Consider the following 20,512-nt stretch of genomic DNA (forward strand, 5'->3'; position numbering starts at 1 on the left):
TCCTACCTCTCTTGTTTGTGGTCGGAGAAGTACCGCAGTCTTCCACTGGTTTCTCACCATTTGAGCTTTTACATGGGAGGCAAACCTGGGGGATTTTAGACCTCGTTCGAGAAATGTGGGAGGTGCAACCATCCCGAGCCGACAGCGTGGTACAATATGTGCTAAACCTGCAGGAGAAACTTGAGGCCCTAGGTTCATTTGCCAGGGAGAATCTCCTACATGCCCAACAAGCGGCCTACAATAAGTGAGCACGTCTCCAGGAGTTTCAGCCCGGTGACTGGGTGCTATTATTATTGGGCCTGCTGGCAAGGACCATACAAGGTGATCCAGCATGTGGGGCAGGTGAACTAAGAAATCAAGCAAAAAGACAAATGTAAGGATACAACAGATCTATCATGTGAACCTGTTAAAAACACGGAAAGCTCAGAAAGGCTTACTAATAGCACCCTACCCACCGGAGTCTGAACAAGGCCCGCGAACCCTGGGGTGGTCAAGATTGGGGATAATCTTAACCCCAAGCAGAGAGGTCAGGCACAAGAATTGATCACTGCCTTCTCTTCCGTTTTCTCAACCCAACCAGGGTGGACTCACCTGATAACTCGTAGTCAGATGGAATCAGGCGTTAAAGTGAGAGAGAATCCCCCGCCCCTTCCAGAGAAGATTAGAAAGACCATGAGAGATGAGCTCCGCTCAATGATCGCATTGGGGATGATTCAGGAGTCATTCAACGACTGGAAAAGTCCTGTGGTTCTGGTCCCTAAGTCTGAGGGAAGCACTCGCTTTTGAATAGACTTCCGCAAGGTCAATGCAGTATCAAAGTTTGATGCCTATCTGATGCCTCGCGTTGATGAACTGCTCATCTGGCTCAGAAAGGCAGAATACATCACAACTTTAGACTTAAAGGGCTATTCACAGATCCCCCTCACTCCTGAGTCGGGGGAGGGGACACTTTCTCCACCCCCTTCAGGCTTTTCCAGTTCCAGACTATGCCCATCGGCTTGCATGGGGCCGCAGCCACATTTCAGCAGCTAATGGACTGAATTCTCTGCCCTCATAACAGATATACAACAACGTACTTAGATGATGTGATCTATAGTTGCAACTGGCAGCACCATCTGAAACATGACCGTAGTCCTCGAGTCCCTCAAAGAGGCCAGCCTGACAGCAAACCTCACCAAATGTCACCATGGGAAGCATGAGACCACCTACCTCCGACCCTTGGTTATCAAAGTCCAGGCCCTCCAGCTGTGCCCAACACCATCATCAAAGAAGCAGGTATGTCAATTCCTGGAAGTAGCTGGATATTACTGCCACTTTATCCTGAGGTTCTCCTCCACTGCAGCCCCTCTTTCCAATCTCCTCAAGAACGAGAGTCGTAAAAGGATCCAGTGGACCACAGCCTGTGGAGGCAGCGTTTCAAACTCTGAAGGCCCAGCTCTCTCAGGAGCTGGTCTTCTACAGCCCTGCTTTCACCAAGGAGTTTTTGTTGCAAACAGATGCCTCAGACATGGGCCTAGGAGCAGTTCTATCACAGGTAGTGGGGGCGATGAACACCCCAACCTGTATATTAGCAGGAAACTGTTCCTGTGAGTATTCTGTAAATTGAAAAAGAAGCCCTGGCAGTAAAATGGGCCATGGACTTGCTCCATTATCATCTTCTGGGCACACGCTTCACCTTAGTTACCAACCATGACCCCCTCCACTGGCTCCATGCCATGAAGGACACAAATCCCTGAATCATGAGATGGTACCTATCTCCTTCCACATCCAGCACTGGGCTGGGAGAGCCCATCTGAATGTGGACTTCTTTTCACAGGATGGTGGACGACAGTTGCGGGGGGCGCAGACCCCAAAGAGGTTCATGGGGGCGGGGGGATGTGTGAAGGAGCAGAGAGATGGCTGCCAGGCACAGCAGGAATTAAAAAAACCTGTGGTTTCAGCTAGCCCCACCCTGTTATAACTGCAGCCAATGCCAGGCCTGGAAGAGGGAGAAAAGAAGGGAGCCTGGTTCAGTCAGGAGCTGACAGGTGAAGAGGCAGGAGCTCTCTGTGTGTCTGCTTGAAGGCACAGACATGACCTGCCTGCCAACGCAGTCACTGGAAGCAAGTAAGTCTTCCCCTGCCGAGAGGAATCTACTGCCAAGCCCCAACTGTAGGGAAACTGGACTAGCAGGGCCACGCCCCAAACCAGAGGACTTACATGGGGAGCAGCTGAGACAACAGGCCCTAAGCCCTCCGTCACGAGTAGGAGCAAGATCCATCTCACCCATCTAGGGGTGTGAGAGGCCCAGGACATTGAGCCAGAACACAAGAAAAAGGAGGGCAGGTCCCCCACTCCAGCCCCTAACCAACAATCTAGCTGCTAAGCTGCCTGGCCACTGAAGGCCCCATCACAGTTATATAAAAAAAAAAAAATTATTTGGTCAATATGCATATGTGAAACTCTAGGGATGAAATCCTGATCCCTCTGAAGTTAATAGGAGCTTTGGCACTAATGTTAGCGAGGCCAGAATTTCACCATAAAACTCTAAAAACAATTTTTACTTCTTTTAGCTGGGGAAAAATGGACACAATCATTCAGTTTTCTGAAAGTGTAAGATTCCAACAAGGGATAATACTAATAAAATATAGATGGAAATGTACATAAGGAGCCTGAAATGCCACTCATGGCAAAAGCCTCATGTGGTTTATAAAGATACTCTACAAACACAAATTATTTTGTTGCTTTATTTTCTACAACCACATTATGTTGGGCTTATGTTAGGCCCTCTGCTACATCAGGGAATCCTACTGCAGCTATACTTTCTCCCCAGAGCTCCAGCTCTGGGAAAGTGGGATTTATGTTGACTAGTCCTCTGCTGCAGCAAACACCTAATTCTGCTCCTTTCTAGCACACTCTTCTGCCAGTGGGAACATGGATACAGAGAAAAAATATCAACTGCCTTCCCAAAGGCTGAGTAGTGAGGAGCAGAAGAGGACTCAGGAAAAAATACTTTCTTTCCCCCCCTCTATACAGAAATGTTACAGAATTATCTATACAGAACTACATTATTTTCAACAAGCCATCATATTCCTCCCAACTCTACTGCTGTGTAAAGACAACACCATAAATCAAAATCACGGCTTTGTGCTCATGATTCCTTCTCAGTGGCAGTTGAACCTACTTTCAATGCAGAATTGAAGGCTGCCTGGAGTTCTTTAATACTTTTTTACAAGATAGTCATCCCCTGTTGCTAGATGTATACCAAAGCTAAACCAAGGCCTTTATGAAAAGTAAGCATTTAGGCAAAACCAAGAGGTTTAGATTCAAGGCAGGAGACCCTGTGATAATATTCAGTTACAATAACTTGATTTCATTTATGAAAATGAATTATTTATATCTATCTATCTCATACTTGGGGGGCACCCATGTGAACATGATAGAAGAAGTTGTCCCCAACCAAGGTTGACTGAGAATAAGAGTTATGTATGTACATCTATGTATTGAATTGTCATGTGTAGAAATGAATATTACTGCAATAGAATGACAGTTACTTTCAATACCATTAGCGTGCATTTCACCCAAGGTGTGGGAGACTAGCAGAAGGTCCTCCACAGCACTTAAGCCCCATATAAAGAAAGAGGAAAGATACACAACAGCCTGCACAACTGGTGAAGTCAGCTGTTGTTACTATAGCACACAATAAGTCTCTGCAGCAGCCTCACTCATTGATCCCACGTAAAAGAGGATTTAACCTTCCAACGTACTCTGCACTTCACTAGCATTCTCTCCCCTCTTTATCCTCCTGCAGTGCATAGTGTGTCCACCAGTTTCCACCATTTATTTTGTTCTTGTCCTGGTCTGTTTAGGCTTCTGAGTGTCATGTTGATAGATCTGGTTTCTGTCTCTATTATTCTGCATAATGTTTCTCTAGGTCACCCTCTCTCTCTCTTTCCAGGTGGTGGCCATCTTATCACTTGCCACAGAAGTCATATTGGTGGAATCCTTAAAGTTTATCCTAAATATGTCCATTGCCATATTTTTATATCAGGTTTAGATTGGTTTGCTCTAGAATTTCCAGTGTAGCAAAAAACTTTTTCTGAAGGACTCTGAAGATCATCTAGAAGCATTTATGTTAGAATGAATAAACATTCTTATCAATTTCTTTGGTAATTTCCATGTCTCTGTTCCATAAATGAGGACAAACATGATCCTCTTGTTAAAAATTCATATTTTTGAGTCTGTGCCAATTATACTACTTTTCCAATCTTTTCAGGTTTATGAAAGTAGTTTATGCTAGAGGGTAAGCAACAAATATCAAAAGCAGCAGTGTCATCATCGCTGAACCTCTCACTCTCCAGATAGGTAACAAGATTTTCTTCTTCTAGTATTTCTTCATTACTTTTGGAACATTGATAGCCATATATTCTGTCTTCCTCTTGCCACATCCACCCTGATTGAATCATTGAACCCCCCCACCCTGGTAAAGCAACTCCCACCTTTCCTGTGCTGTATATTTATGCCTGCCTACTGTAGTTTTCACTCCATATATCTGAAGAAGTGGGTCATAGCCCACAGAAGCTTATGCTCTAAGAAATCTGTTAGTTGCTAAGATGCCACAAGACTCCTTGTTGTTTTTGATGAAACAGACTAATACAGCTACCCCTCTGAAACTATTGTTTCAGCAATATGCAGATTTGAGTCTGTTTTTAGATTTTTACTTTTATTAATCATTTCGAGTCAGTTATCCAGTTAATGACACACCATGGCTGACAAAGAATCAGAGTTGTATAATAATAGGGATACTGAATTTCTACCCATTCTTTTCTATCCAATAAAATACCCAGATTCAGCTTCATGTGTAGACACAAGTCCATTCACATAGATCTTATTTCAGGATCAGAGCCTTAGATTATAAACTCTTTGGGGGCAAAGGCCAGGCTTTTGTGTGTGTTTGTACATCACTTAGCACACCACCACTCCAATCCTTATTAGGACCTGCTATAAATATAAATATTAAACAGTTACTTAAAATATATAAACATTGGTTAGGTGATTAATCATTGCTTTTGTCCCCCTACTATTTTTTCTGGTTAGCTCAGTTATTTATTCTCTTTTCTTAGTTTGGTTGCCTTTTTGTTTGTTTGTTTGTTTGTAACCATAAATCTTAACAGGGGAGACCAGAGACGTATGCAACCTAGGGTCTGTTTCTGCTCCCACCACAGTTAAAGGCAAGATGCCTGGTGTTTTCAGTGGGGCAGGATCGAGTCCTGACTGAATAAAATAACTGCACATCTTACAAAATATATCAGAAGGTTTAAAACACCATGTTTGACACCAAATTACTACTACATCAGGCTCTCATTTCAATCATGTCCTCCAGTCCTTACTCAAGCAAAACTCCTATTGATTCCTGTACAAAAAATAAAGTGATCTTAAAATAGCAAACTTTTCATGATAGCAACCTTCGATTCTCCCTTTTGTATATCACATTTTCATCTGGATTAAACAACTTCAATGGGAATTTTGCCTGAAGAAAAAAAATATTCAGATTTTGGTTCCAAAGGAAAAAACTACAGTTAGTAGCCATCTCCTTTGGTTGTACCATAAATGCATCCTTTATTCATCTTTTCCCTAAACTAACTATTGATTTTGGTTGTTTTTTTTTTTTTTTTTTTTAAACTGAGACACATGAATGACCCAAGAGCATTTTAGCCACAAATTCTGGTTCCTGTGGTATGCAATAGGTATTTTCTGTCATATTACCATGTAAATCCAAGGAAATGGAAACAGACCTCAGTGAATTAGGGCTTGATCCTGCAAGAGGCTGGGAAACTCTGGCCATGGTCCAAAACACTTAAACAAGCGAATAGTTGCATTAAAAATCAGTGGGACTACGAGCATATGTAAATAAACTCCATCACAGGTCAGCAGTTGGGATTGAACCTGGGATTACTTATGTAATTATAGGTTAAATGCTAGGCTGGATTGCTCAGTACCTTTCAGGATTGAACCCTTAATGCCTTACTGTTTTAATCTGATTATGGAGCTTTCCATGAAAATAAAATAACCCTTGGATTCTGACAAAATTATAATGGGTAAAAATCATCAGTTGTAGCTCACTTCTATTCAAGGAGAGCAATCTTACTATACTAAACTCTCAAGTACCAGAGGGGTAGCCCTGTTAGTCTGGATCTGTGAGTCAGTATCGCTTTAGCAATACTGCACTTTCATGCTGGCTCTAACAAATGAGCAACAAGTGAAATATGTTTCTGTGCCAACAACATAGTAATTTGAAGAATAAAATCATGTGTAATTTATATCTAAAGCAGTTTATCTCCCTGTATGTAGTGCTGTTTTCTGCTAAAGACAAAAGATTAATTGTCCCATAATTATATTCAAAGTATTTTGCTACAACTAAATGCTACTGGCAATATATACACTAAAATGTTCCAAACTTAAAACAATGTAGAAGTATTTCCAAATTATTCAGCTACAGTTTCTATACAATGAAAACATATTTTGCTGCTTTTAAAGTTTCTATATTTTGCATAGAGTGTTTTAGAAACAAACTTGAAATTTGATAGGAGCCATATAAATACCTACAAAGCAAAAAAGCCCCATCACTTTATAGGCGTGCCTTTTATTTACAGCAAAATAAGAGAACAACCACTTCTGTATCAATTTCGAATCAAGATAAATCACAAAATAGAAACCTATGATGACAGAATTTTATTGAACCATATAATCCTCATCCTTTAAAAGCGTAATAATAAAATGCAGGTCAATCTCATGTTGCAACTGGTTGTTTTGCAACTGGTGTTATACCAAAAGGACAAATTAAGGGAATTATCCCCTTTTCAAACAGTAAAGACACTTATTTTGTATATTTAACTACTGAATAAAATATACTATGCCAAGAATTTAAATGAATACACAATAATTTTGCATCAACATATTGCATGATCATTGATTAATGAAAAAATTAACCTCCTCAATCCTAAAATATTGACTAGATAAGTGTTTTCAATTCTGCAGAACAACATATGGATTGAATTCTATATAACTATTACTACTGTGCCTAGGAAGAAATTTAAAATATCTAACAACTCTCTAAACTGTAGCTGTAGTCTCCTTTAGGAGCATACTAATAAGCTTCTGTCCATTTGATGAATGATTTAGTAGTCAGTTATGTATGGATATAAGGAAACAATACAATCTCCTTGGTAGTTTCCATCTGTCTCTCACCAATAATCAGTACACCACCATTTCTGTCAAAGCAAACCTAAAGCTGAACAAAAATCGGAGTTCTATACAAATAAATACGAACAGGCAAACTAGCCTTGGGGAAAAGCACAACGGTTTTGCTTCCACTCCTCACTAGCGACTCCTGCCAATGAGTCGATCGCAGCCTGTGAAGTATTCCGGAATTGTGAGCCCACAACAAAAGAGGGTGTAGCAGCTGCAACGAGACCGGCAGCCTCCAGCATGTCAAAGGCCCTTTTAGGAGGCAGAGAGTTGGGGCGGGGGGGGTGTTGTATTTCAGTCTGGCCATCAATGCCCTGCCCCCTCCCCTGCCCCAGGTTAGTGCAGTGAGTTAAAGGAAGGGGTGTCTCTCTCCTCCCTCCCAGCTTGGTAAGGAGTTTTACAGATGGGCAGAACAGGCGCTGCCTTGCTCTCCCTACCCCGTGTCTTCCCTGCCTCGAAAGCTCAGATTTGTGCCTCTCTTCCGAAGTCACTTCCGATTGACTCGGGAGGGTGCGGCGTGTACATGGCTCTCTGGACTGGGGGGGAGAAGGTTGGTTTAGTCAGACCCCAGCCGACCGCACCCCTCCCGTACCTGCAGTGACTGTGCAAGGTCTCAGCCGCTCAAGCGGAGAACTGCGGGGCTGCTCGGCGCCGACTGGGGGGGCAGAGGCCCTCTTCAGAGAGACGGGGGCGATTCAGCGGGGGGCTGGGCAGCCGATTGCCAGGCCCTTTCCCAGCACCATCCTGAGCGCGCCTCGGGCCGAGAGAGCCATGCTGAGGGGCGCGAGAGGAAGAGAAGCGGGGCAGCGGCAGGACACTTATTCGGGAGCTGCTGGCGCGGGCACCTGGGCAGCTGCACCGCCAGCCAGAGGTTGCTGCCCCCTGCTCATCCTTGGGCACTGAGGAGACGCCATGGCCCCAGGCTCCTGGACGCAGCGCGAGCCGGCGGGGCCCGGGGGCGCCTCAGCTGCTCTGGGTGCCGGGACTCATCTGTCAGCTGCAGAGGGGGAGAGACAGGCGGGAAAGTTTTCAGCTGCCGTGCGTGCGGCGCCGCCCCCCACCCCCGCGGGAGCTCCCGCAAACGCAGCCCGCCGGCCGGCCGGCCACCCACACCGCAGCGCCTGGCGGCCCGGCCCGCGCCCAGCCACTCACGCCCGCCCGCTGCTACCAGCCCCCCGGGGGCGCGGCACAGCCCGCCTGCCCGCCTGCCGCCAAGTTTCACCTCTCGCCTCCCAGCCTGAAACCCGTCTCCACAGAAACCAACCCCAAGTGGCACACGTGTGCCACGGAGAGCCGTGGGGACAGCAGTGGGGGCGGGCTCCGAGCCAGGGGCGCCACAGGGACCCCAGCGCCCTTAGGGGCAGGATCAAAGCTCCTAGCCGGAGCAGGGACCCCACAGCCCCTAGCACGGGGTGAGGGCGAGGCCAACGCTTGGAGCGGGCGGGGACCCCTGGGCAGGGGCAGGATCCCATAGGCGGGTGGGGGGGCCCGGCCGCCCAGAGCTGGGCACAGGGACAGAGAGCCCTCGGCGGCACAGGGGCAGGCAGGCGGGGTCCCGGCCCCAGCCCCTTTCTTACCTCCCTGCTACACGAGGAAAGGCGAGGCGGTAAGTTTCTCCGCTCCCCGAAGAGCCCGGGATTCCCCGCGGCTCCCCCGCACGGTGCCTGCCCTTCTCCTCTCCCGGCTGCTCTGCGAGATCTCGGGAGGGGCGAGCGGTCTGCGCGGCGCTCGGCCCCCCGGTGCCACCTCTCCTCCCCCCGGCGGGGCGCGGCGCTGCTCTGCGCCTTGGGGCCGCTGTGCCAGACTGCCGAGCTCCCGGCGGCTGTGAGTCCCAGCTAGCCGAGCGGGGGAGCAAGAGGAGGAGGAGTCGCAGGGAGAGGCACTGATCCGGCAGGAAAGAGGAGGAGGGCACAAGGGTACGGGGCTTGGATTGGAGGGGAGCTCTGTGTCTATGTCACTTGCATTCACACATTGCAGCTACGTGCTGAAGTGGGAATGCCCGTGTCTCTGGGAACAGGCAGGAGCGGCGCAGGGCAAACCATCTGCGGAATTTCCCGAGGCAGAGCAAGGTGTCCCCACCCAGCCAGCTGCTGGGGAGCCAGGAGGCTCTTGCACCCTGACCCCAATTTGCATATCTGCCCATGCAAGACGCTGGCTCTTAAAAAGGGTGGCAAATAACCTCCCGGGAAGCGACAAAGCAATAACGAAAAAGAAGAGGAAGGAGCAGGAAATGATTCACTTTATTTTTTATATATAACCGCAGTTTTATGATTCCGCTTTTTTGGTTGTTGGCTGTGTCCGCCCCCCATCCCTGGTGTCTAGCCAGAGGCTTCACAACTCAGCCACACTCCAGTGTGGGATCTCACCAGGTGTAGCCCCATCCAGGGCTGTGGGGCTGGTGAGAAGTGGAGTTTTAACCTTCACAACTTTAATCAAATTTCAGTTTTAGTGGGAGAGACTATCAACTTAAATAGTCACATTTCTGTCTGAACATTTTTTTAATCTGCTATTGTCACAAGCAACACAGTGATTGTGAAGCCAAGATGACAGAACAAATTGTTTGAGCATTTGATAGCACTCTGTGTATAGCAGTTTAGTTAATGGGTTTTCCCCGTTATTTGGGTGAGTCACTTAAGAACAAAGGTGAGAAAAAAATGTAAACTGGGAAAATGTTACTGTAAAACCACAAAAAGTGACAGGGGGATTGAGTGGCAAGTGTAGTACCTGAAGCTACTTTTAATTCATTTTAAAAAATCAATTAGATTTCAAGTTGGCATTGCCCTGTATATTACCCACACTGCTTCCGTCTACACTAGCAAGTTTGTGAGCAGTAAAGCAGCTTTGAATGCTGTAACTCTGGAGGTGTACACACTGCCAAGCCACTTAAACTGTGCAGATGCAGCCTTTTCTCTTCCCTATCCACAGTTGGGGCTGCTCTCTGTTCTGGTGCAACAGCAGCCCTCTAGTGGGCAAAAGGCTTAACTGCAGCACCTCTCTGGCATAATGTATTTTCTGCAGAGAAAAAAATAATTCTGTGTGGGACATGAATTCTGTGAAATTTTTCACTCAGTGAACTGCAAGGAATACCTTCTGTCTAGCTTTTACACAGATGTGGAGTGGACTCCATGCATCCTCTTCTCTGACACAGGGCCAGTGATTTTTGTCATTAATTGTCATTTTAATATATGGAGGGGGGAGGACTTCTGTGTGAGCTGCAAAGAAATTTTGGTAAAAAAGGAAGTGGAGATGCCCCTTCCAGTGAGAGACAGTTGGGAGGCCTGTCTTGCAAACAGGAAACGTGATTTTGTTTCTTACATTTGTGTTTTGAGATTCTATCAATATTCTGGTAGTACAATCAGAGAACCTGATCGTCTTCTCACTTACATCAGCTTTACACTAATGTAAAGCCAGAATACATGAGAGGAGAATCAGACCCAGAGGCTTTTCTTGTGGGATCAGGAGTTAACATTCAGAGAACTACAAATCATTGGAGTGTTAACCAATGTCAAGGCCAATATTCTTGTTTTTAAAGGTCAATATGGGTATTCCTGGTGTCTAATAATACAAATATTTTAATGTATTAATTATGAGGGTAATTGCTTCTTTGAATGTATCAAGGCTCAGTAATTAGCTTAATTACTGAGCTCTTGCATGTAAATGAAAGGAAGGAATGACTTTAATTGCAAGTAGAGGCATTAGGAATGTTATACTAATTTTTCTTCCAATTTCTATCTTTCAACTTACTGCACTAGAAGCCATCTATTTGCTCTAATAAATAGGGCTGTGAGTGAGAAAACTATGAGCTTACCTTTTATAAACTTTCAGCAATCAAAAGCGAGACTGAGATATTTTGGTTTTCGCCTTTTGACAGGAACTGTTCCCTGGACTCAGATTTGTGCCCACTCTGGCTTTTGACTGGATTTGCCTATAGCTTTGTAACATTCAGCTGTCCCACTTTATTAAGAGAGCTACTCTTGTAGTATTATGAGTCTAGCATTTCAGGTTCATAGAAAGTAAAAATTAAAAGGATCCCAATTAGAGATGAAGCACTGTAGCCAAACTTGGGTCATAACAGTAGAAAATAACCAAAGACCAGTTAAAAAATAACCGTTTTTACTTTTGCTAGAGCTTTCCATGGGACTTACAGCCAGATACTTTTACATAGCTGAGCAATCCACCTTAAAATACAAAAGTATCAAGAATTATTATCTTACTTCTTTATAAGACATAGAATGCCGATGTCCTCGTTCATTCCTTACTAAGGCAAAATTCCCAGAGAACTTAGCAGAGTTCTCAATAAGGAGTGAATAAGGACTGCAGGATTTGGCTCAGTGATAATAATCATAAAAGCACCTTAAATGTACACTCTACTGTACAGTATGGGGAGAGATGTGACTAATAACTGGTTCACTGCCTCAAAAGTTTACAGTCTAAGGCCCTGATTCAGCAAAGCAGTTAACCATGTGCTTATGTGATTTGTAAATTAGGGGCTTAGAGGAAGGCTTAAAGACAATTCACAAACCAGTCACTAATAATAAGTTATGAACTTGTAACCAAATTTCAGCTCTAAAAGAGGAACCTATGTCATTTTATAATAAATATGTTCCAGCAGAAAATTGAATTAACAGCTTTCATATTTCTATTATATAGTTTCAGTGCAGAGACAAAGAAATCCAAAACCTTTCTGTTGTTCCTCAGAAATGAGACACCAACCGTTAAGTGTTGTAAAAACATTCAGATTAACTGAGATGTAAATCAGCGCAGAGCCAAGAGAATATTTTCAGAGCCATCTACTGGGGATTTGGTCATGTATTTCCTATTTACATTAAGAGGAATTACGCAGCTAGGAAATGAATGCATTGCATTGTTGTAGCCGTGTTGGTCCAGGAAATTAGAGAGACAACCTGGGTAAGATATCATCTTTTATTGAACCAACTTCTATTGGCAAGAGAGACAAGCTTTTGAGCTTACACAGAGTTCTTCTTCAGGTCTGCAAAATGTACTCAGAGTGTCACAGCTGAATACAAGGGGGAACAGATTGTTTAGCATAAGGACCATTCAAGATGAAGTGGCCCATTAACACCCCTTCAGTTATAGGGGAGAAAGGAAGGGAGGAGGGAAAAAAGCAGCTTGGCATGGTGGTAGGGCTGTAAGAGGGTTATCGATTGTTGCAATAAACTATACATCTAGTGTGTGTCTATTCAGTACATGATTTTTAGTGTCTAACAAAGTTATGAACTTAAGCTCCCAGGGTCATGTTTTGATGATATCGTACATGTTTCCTTTAAGAATGATGATTGAGAGGTCAAATATACAGTGATTATTCTGTAAAAAGCATTCACCCACAGGTGATGGTGTTTTTGTCTTTTATCATTTTCCTGTGCGAGTTCGAGAGTGCAGTGATTGTCTGGTTTTACCCACTTAGTTATTGGGACATTTAGTGTTCTAGGTGAGGTACACCACATGTTGTGTTAAGCATGTGTAGGACCCATGGATCTTGAACAGTGTGTTGGGACATGGGCTGTTGATCATTGTAGCAGTGGAGATATGTCTATAGGTTTTGTATCTGTTGTTCTGGCTTGGAAGGGTGTGGTGCTGCTTTGAGTTGGTGTGTCCTAAGCTTGCTTTTGGTGATGGGCTTGGAGAGGCTGGGGGATTGTTTGAAGGCCAGGAGAGGGGGTTTCAGGAAAGATTTATTTCAGGTTATGGTCCCCATTTTGCCAGCTAGATAAGTTGTCACTCTACTGTACATCCAGTAATTCATTTTTTGTCCATGATAACATTAATATGTGACGATGTCCTCTTAATTGAGTATAGACTGTTCTGAATCATCAGTTGGTAGTTTTTATGTACGGAAAACTAGATTTGACTCTCTTTTCAGAAGATTACACTTTTCATTAAAGTAGAAGCTAAATCTAACTTTTAAATCCTTTTGATATATAGTATTATTTATTATCAAACAAATAATTTAAAAAGAAACAGAAGATGCACACTTACTACAATAGCTTACATATTCCTGAAATGATTCAAAAGTTTACACTATCTCAGATGGTTTTTCCACAAAAGTAGTGTAGTTTCACCCGACAATTTTTTTTAAGTAGTTGTTGGGGCAGAAGTATTACATATTATGATTACCTGACTATGTCTGGAAGGTAATGTTGATAATTAATGAAAAATCTTGCAAGTTGGATATAGTAAAATTAAGTACACAAAGATGCCATAGATGGGGTAAAAAGAATCTGCCCAATAAATTATAAATGTATAATATGAGAAAATTTGTCTTTAAATATAAGAATTTGAAATCATGTTTTAATGTACCACAAGATTGACAAAAATGGTCTAATCCTGCAAAAGTTTACCTCCGCTTCCCATGGACTATTCGCATAAGTATTAAAACAGTATTTTGTTAATTGTTAATATCTTCTCATTATTCTTATCAGATAAAATCTTTTACATTATGTTTTAGAAGTCTGAAAATATTTCAGTCATGTTTTTCAATTTTTGAGTTAAAAATAGGACTTGACATATTGCATAAACATCATTCTCATTTGTAGACCATTTGGCTTTGACTGAATTATTCCTTCTTGTATTTGTTATGCACACATATTCTAAAGGATTTTCTTTTACGTGGCAAAAAAGCTATTGTTCAATTCCACACTAGTACTCTGTGGGGATATTTTTATTGTGCACTAAGAATGACTTTGTGTGGTTTAGCTTAATCCACTTTGGAAGTGAATTAAGATAAAGTACACAAATACACTCCTAAAGCAGGTCTACCCAGGGATTTTAAAGTGGGTCAAACTGAGTTAATCTGGTTTGAAAACAATTATGTACTCATGACACAATCCATTACTGCACACTAACTCCACATTTGCCACAAACTCTGGAGTCCTCTTGCCAAGTGGACTAGGTTTGCTGAGAATTGAATTAGCGAGGGCTAGTGTTCATGTGGACACAGTGGCTGCTCTCCACTTTCTTCCATGCTTCCAACAACTATCCCACAGTGCTTTGCAGGGCATCTGTTACTAACTTGTCAGTTCACTTGTGTGACTTCCCCTGCTCTGCTAGTAAGTTCCCAAGATGTCCCTTCCACCACTTTAAAAGCTGGCACAGGGCCAGAAGTTGCCCATTTGCTCCTGAAGCTGTGTGTGTCAACATTCTTGCAATACAACTGCAACAGCCCACCAGAAGCCCCACAACAGCTGCTTGGAGTCATGCAGAGACTCTGGATCTCAGAGCCTTTTGGGAAGAGTGTTGATGCAGGAAGCATTTGTATAAATGAATAAAGCCCTTTTCGTGGACATTGCCAACCAGATATCAAGAGGGGCCAAAACCAGGATGCTGACCAGTGCCAGATAAAGAGCAAGTAGCTCAGGAGTATGTAAAATGAAACAAGGAACAAAAGGAGACAATCTGTCAGGGGACATGTGACTGGACAGGAATGGATCCTACACAATTATGGAACAATCCATTCAAGATACCATGTGAAGGCTTCTGCCCACACTCGCCCCATCACTGAGGATAACTGGCAAGGCCCTCCGGGGGATGAGCAGAAGGATGTTAGAAAGGAACTGTTCCCTGAGAGCCAGGATCTTTTTCGGACTCAGGACCCTGATTCTGGCCACTTAGAAAGCCAGCCACAGTCTTCCCCTTCTGCAGTGTACCCTGATTTCTGCCCTACGTCAACCAAGCTCAAGTCCCAGCCAGAAACCCAGGCCAGAACCAAAGAGGCAGATCCCCTGGATGGAACTTTGGCATGCAAATATTGATCCTTACAATTAATTATTATTATTGTACTATGCTGCCTTTCTACCTTCTATTCTGGGTGCCCCTGGTTGCAGTCATCTTAGACAGATGTGAGCTAGCAGTCCTTCTGAGTATCTAGCCCCCTTATACATGTTTCCAAAATGGTGAGTGCTCCCTCCCCCACCCCCGGGTGCCCAACCTCTGTCTCATGCCAAAGTCATGACTATTGACAGTTTTCAGGACTGCAGCACAGAGACTCTTGCCCATCTGCCTATTTTCCTTTTACCCTTCCCTCATCTGCCCACAGCCCCATTTGCTATCCTAAAATGGCAGCTAGTAGCTTGGCACAGCCACAGTAGCCTCTACACACGGTACCCCCTCACCCTACCCCATGCAGAACATTCAAATAATGAAAAAAATAATCTGTGGAAAATGCAACGGTTTATTGAGACAAAGGTTACAGGAAAATAAATTTGGTTAGTGTCCACCTTTTACATGACATAGGCGTTGCATGCCTGGTAAAGGTACAAACAATACTGTTCCCTGCCGAGGTGTAAATGTCCTATAACAAGCATTCTAAACGGCAATCTTCTTTTCTCTGTACTTTCTCCGTGTCTGCAAGGGAGACAAACAAGAACTTAAGACCACATAATTGCTTGATTTTGCATCAAACATTATAGGGAATAGCGCATCCCCTGGCATAGCTCGCAAGCCCCTTCCACTCCTCTAGCACTTTTAGCAGGAACCATCCTGGTAAATAACTTTACAGTGTATCTTGTATCTCACTAATCTGCCCTTTTCCTTTTTAAATAAGTCCATTCTCTGCCTCCTAGTCATCCACCTCAATGTAATGGCACTGAGAATCAAGGCAGCCTAAAGGGGATTCAGAGGGGATTACTAACTGGCTCAACCCCTGTAGCAACTCCCCAGAACACCCTCTTCCCCCAACCACTCTGAAACAACAGAAACATCTCAAATGCAAAAACCAACCTGCAAAACCAAAACAGTAGCATAATTCCAGCACCACCCCACCTCCTAACCTGCTAAGGTACAACAGCAAATAGCATACACAGCAGACAGAGATTTCAATGCAGACCATTTACCATCTCTGAGGTAGAAATTTAGGGATGTATGTCACATATGCGTACTAAACAAATTCTCTCACGTGGGCTATCTGGAAGATGTATAATAAGCAACTAGAGTTTTTTCCATACTCCCATAGTTACAGCACCTGTAACAGCCAGACTATCCAGCACAAGGTCTTCATCTATTGCTGAGAGGCTGGCCAATCTGATGTGGTGAAAAAGGAAGACTCAGGATGAGATGTTTGGAGAGGCATGGCAGAGACCCAGAGGAAGACTACATTGGCTGATGGGTAGAGGCAGTAAACGATGATCCAGAGGTAGAAAAAAATGCAGCTCTTCTGGGAGATCATGGCAGTGGCCAAGGACAGTGTGGCAATGGCCAAAGAAAGCATTGCCATGGCCAAGGAGAACATGGCAAGACAGGAAGATGCAGAGGCAACTCTTGGACACTATCCTGAGCCAAAATGCTCTCCTAAAAACATTCTCCTGCTAGGCCACCTGACCCTGCTGTCCCATAAGCTGGAACCCCGCCATGTCCTTCGGACCCTTGATAATACTGGCTACTGGGACCAGCAGCAATTCCTCCAGGCCAGACCCACACAGCACTTTTCCCAGAGACCATTCTCCTCTCAGGTCCATCATCTGCACACTAAGAACACTAGTTCCTAGAAGCCCAGCACTGAAAAAGTTGAGCTGTGGCACTCAACCCCAGAACCCCATCATACAAGAAGAGGCAGAGGAAAGACCTATATGCACCTGTAACTTTAACCCCCACCCTTCAACCTTGTTATTTTTGTACTGTTTAGATTGTCTAATTTTCAGTTTGGGTTGCACCATCCTATTTAAAGGTTTGGGGGAGTTGTTGGTTAGTCAGTAGTTTGTTTTGGTAAATGTATTTTTAAATTAAGAAGTATCGTTATTTATGCACCAATGCAATTAAAACTTTAGTTTTACATTTGTTACTGTTGTTTCACAATAAAAACTGTTTAAAATCCATTGACTCATCACTACATGTAACACAAAATCCTTCAAATAAAGCTAGAACAATTTATACTGTTTTACAAAAGTACATAGGCAACATCCCACTTCCACCACCATAAACCATACTACCCTATTCACAATCTATTACCATCCCTCCCTTTACAGATTAGCAGTTAGATGTACAGCTACATATGAGACTGAAAATATGAACAGTAGGCATCCCTGACAAAATTTCCCTAGGTATTAGTGTTCTCTGTGGGATGTCTTGCTGGCTGCTTGAACTGTCAAGAAAGTCTCTGTACCTCAGCCTCCCAGCCATTGTTAAGGCTTTTTTCCTTGATCCCACAAATATTGTGCAGAACACAGCACACAACTATAATGGGGGGATGTGTTTTTCTGCAACTTCAAAACAATTCCAAAAACAGCACCATCTGCTTTTCAGACAGCCACCATTCTGCAACTACTTCAATGGCTTGGCCTACAATGGAAAATTAGGTCAGCATAACTAGTCTCTCAGGGGTGTGAAAAATCCACACCCTTGAGTGATGAAGTTAAGCCATCTAAGTCCCCCATGCAGACAGCACAAGGTTGATGACAAATTCTTTGGTCAACCTACCTACCACTTCTTGGGGAGGTGGATTACCTATGCTGATGGGAGACTCCCTCCTGTTGGCACAGGTAGTGGGGACACTGAAGCGCTGCAGTGCCATAGCTGCAACAGCTCAGCTGTCCTGCTGTAGCATTTTTTGTGTAGACAAACACTTAGGCAACAGTTAAATTGTTCCTTCCTTTTTTCCAAATGGCCTGTGTATGACTTCATTAACTAGGGCATCAGCAGATAAACTTCCACACCATTAATGTTCATAGTAGTTCCCAGGGGAAAGTAGCCCTTTCTCCATTAATTTAAATAGAACTGAGTTTCAAAAGAGCCTCACATCATGGCCTCTTCCACATCACCCAGTATTTATGCTTGTAAACCTGTCATGGTGGTCAATCAGCCTTTAGAAGACTATAGAGAAATACACCATTCTATTAATAAATTCTGTACCCTGGTGGGAGATGGGGAAGGGTGGCACAAATGATAGACACATGGGTTCCAATACAGTTTGGGAATCCCATGTGTGAAAAGCATTCAATAATCTCCTGAGCATGACCCAGCTTTATAACTTGGCCAGGCAGTATATGTATGACAGTGGACCCAACAGTTAATTTCCCTGGGCTGACCTGGCTGGCTACAGACTGGTAACATTCTGGGGGAACCAGCTTACAAAGGTGACCTGCTTCTCTAAAAGTATGAGGCATCACATGTTGGTACACTGCTGCAGCTCCAGGGTCAGTTCTGCACACACCTAAAAAAAAGATAGCCCTCCCTCCTGAAATTCTCTCTTCGCTGCTGGTCATCCCCTGGCCCGCAGAATGATCCTTTACCACCAATTTACTCTGGTTTACTGGGCCCAGAAACAGTGCTGCAGCAGCAGCGTACCAGACACACATCAAGAAGTTTTGCATTAAATATCCTGTGTAGACATACCCTTAATGAAGGATAATAAGAAGAGTGTCTACACAGGAGTCTACTGTGAAATAGCTATTGCCCTTTAAATTTACAGCCTACTTATTTTGCACTAACTTCCCTGTGAATTTCCTATGTAGACAAGTCCTACAACTTACTTAATATGGGACCCATTCTTACTATTAGGAGTGTGTCCATTGACATAAATGGTACTAATCATGGTAATATTCACTATGTCTGACAGTCTTTGCAGGGTTGAGTCCTTAGTAAACTTTTTCACTGACAGGAAAGTTTTCAAAGACAGTGAATTTTAAGTGAATATTGCAAAATATTAATGGAAAGTGAATTATGAAATCATAACAATAGTAATTTCACCAGAAACCTGATTTTATGCATTACACTCATCTACCTAGAAAACCAAACTATATCATGTGGCCTAAGTATCCAATAAACTAGTGAGCTGAAATATGTTTATCTAAAACATAAATGGAGTAATTTTTGAACAATGAAGAAATTCATGGACCTCAAGATCTGTTCACAGACCATTCATGAACAGAAAAAAATTCAATGGTTAAATAAAATAATTAAATTGCAGGAAACAGCTTGCCCATCTGTATTGTATTTAAGAGCATAAGTCCTAATGAGATATTTCCTCTGAATAAAAAATACCCTCTCTGTTTGGAGTGTCTCAGGAGGAAGAGAGATAATGGTAGTTAGTTTATCTTATTCATTATTATGGCTTTCACTCTTCATTTGCATAGGAGCCTTCTCAGTGTATCTTTTAAAATGCATAAGTATGTGCCTTTCAAATTTTAGATGTAGTCAATAGTGTCAGTGAAAGAGGAGATGGCACACGGAAATGCCATCCTTTCATCATATGTTTCCTGGAAGAAAAAAAACCAAAACCATGTACTGTGTGATTTAACAACCTGGTCCCATAACAACAAGCTTCCCACGCACGAATGTTGTCATGAGAACTACCAATACTGTCTCTACAAAAGTTCATCAGGGACTTATAGATCAACCGATGAAAGGAGGATGAATGTGAAGCAGAATTCTCTCTGGAGAAAGGTACTGTTGCTATGCTAAGGGTGAATTCCAGTAGTAGAGAAATTACCATTTCTTCTTTATGATTTTGAAATACGTCATGGAAGCATTTCAAATGCAACAGACTAATTATCTACCAGCACATTAACTGTGGTGATAATCAGATCAGACGTCATTCCATTCCATGACATCTTAAATTCTGCTCATTATTATTATGGAAAAACATCTTCAAATACTAGAAAAAGCAAATTGATATTTGGTTTGAATAACTATGCAACTGTGGAGATGCGCCATAATGGGAAACATTAATATGTTTTCATCCTTCCCAGCCCCAACTCCATAGAGAAAAGAGAACTTGGTCCTTGTAAAACATTAAGGTATTGTTTTTAAAATGACCTAATTAAGTTACTCCAAGTGTGATCCATCAGCTTCCTGTCACCTGAATATTGCTGAATTACCTAGAAAAAACAGAAATATCACTTGGTGAATTAAAAATCTCTCTATTTTATAGTCCTTCAGTAATACTTTAGTGCAGTGGCTCTCAACCTTTCCAGACAACTGAACCCCTTATAGGAGTCTGATTTGTCTTGTATACCCCCCAAATTTCACCTCACTTAAAAACTACTTGCTTACAAAATCAGACATAATAATACAAAAGTGTCACAGCACACTTTACAGTGTCACACATTACTGATAAATTGCTTACTTTCATTTATATCATATAATTATAAAATAAATCAAGTGGAATATAAATACTGTACTTGCATTTCAGTGTATAGTATATAGAGCAGTATAAACAAGTCATTGTCTATGAAATTTTAGTTTGTACTGACTTTGCTAGTGCTTTTTAGGTAGCCTGTTGTAAAACTAGGCAAATATCTAGATGAATTGATGTAGCCCCTGGAACACATATGCG

The 20,512-nt window shown here is 43.0% G+C and overlaps 1 protein-coding gene across 1 annotated transcript in view; it reads right to left on the minus strand.

The window, feature by feature from the left end:
• The window catches only part of TMEM200A (transmembrane protein 200A), a 70,414-nt gene extending 61,427 nt beyond the window's left edge, over nucleotides 1-8,987 (minus strand). The window contains exons 1-2 of the mRNA XM_050949728.1: nucleotides 8,805-8,987; nucleotides 7,820-8,224 (exon numbers count right to left, since the gene is read on the minus strand). The gene's annotated coding sequence lies outside the window, so the exon portion shown is untranslated. The remainder of the gene's footprint in view (nucleotides 1-7,819; nucleotides 8,225-8,804) is intronic.
• Between the last annotated feature and the right edge of the window lie 11,525 nt (nucleotides 8,988-20,512).

Source organism: Gopherus flavomarginatus, chromosome 4 (assembly GCF_025201925.1).
Source record: "Gopherus flavomarginatus isolate rGopFla2 chromosome 4, rGopFla2.mat.asm, whole genome shotgun sequence".
NCBI lineage: Eukaryota > Metazoa > Chordata > Testudines > Testudinidae > Gopherus > Gopherus flavomarginatus.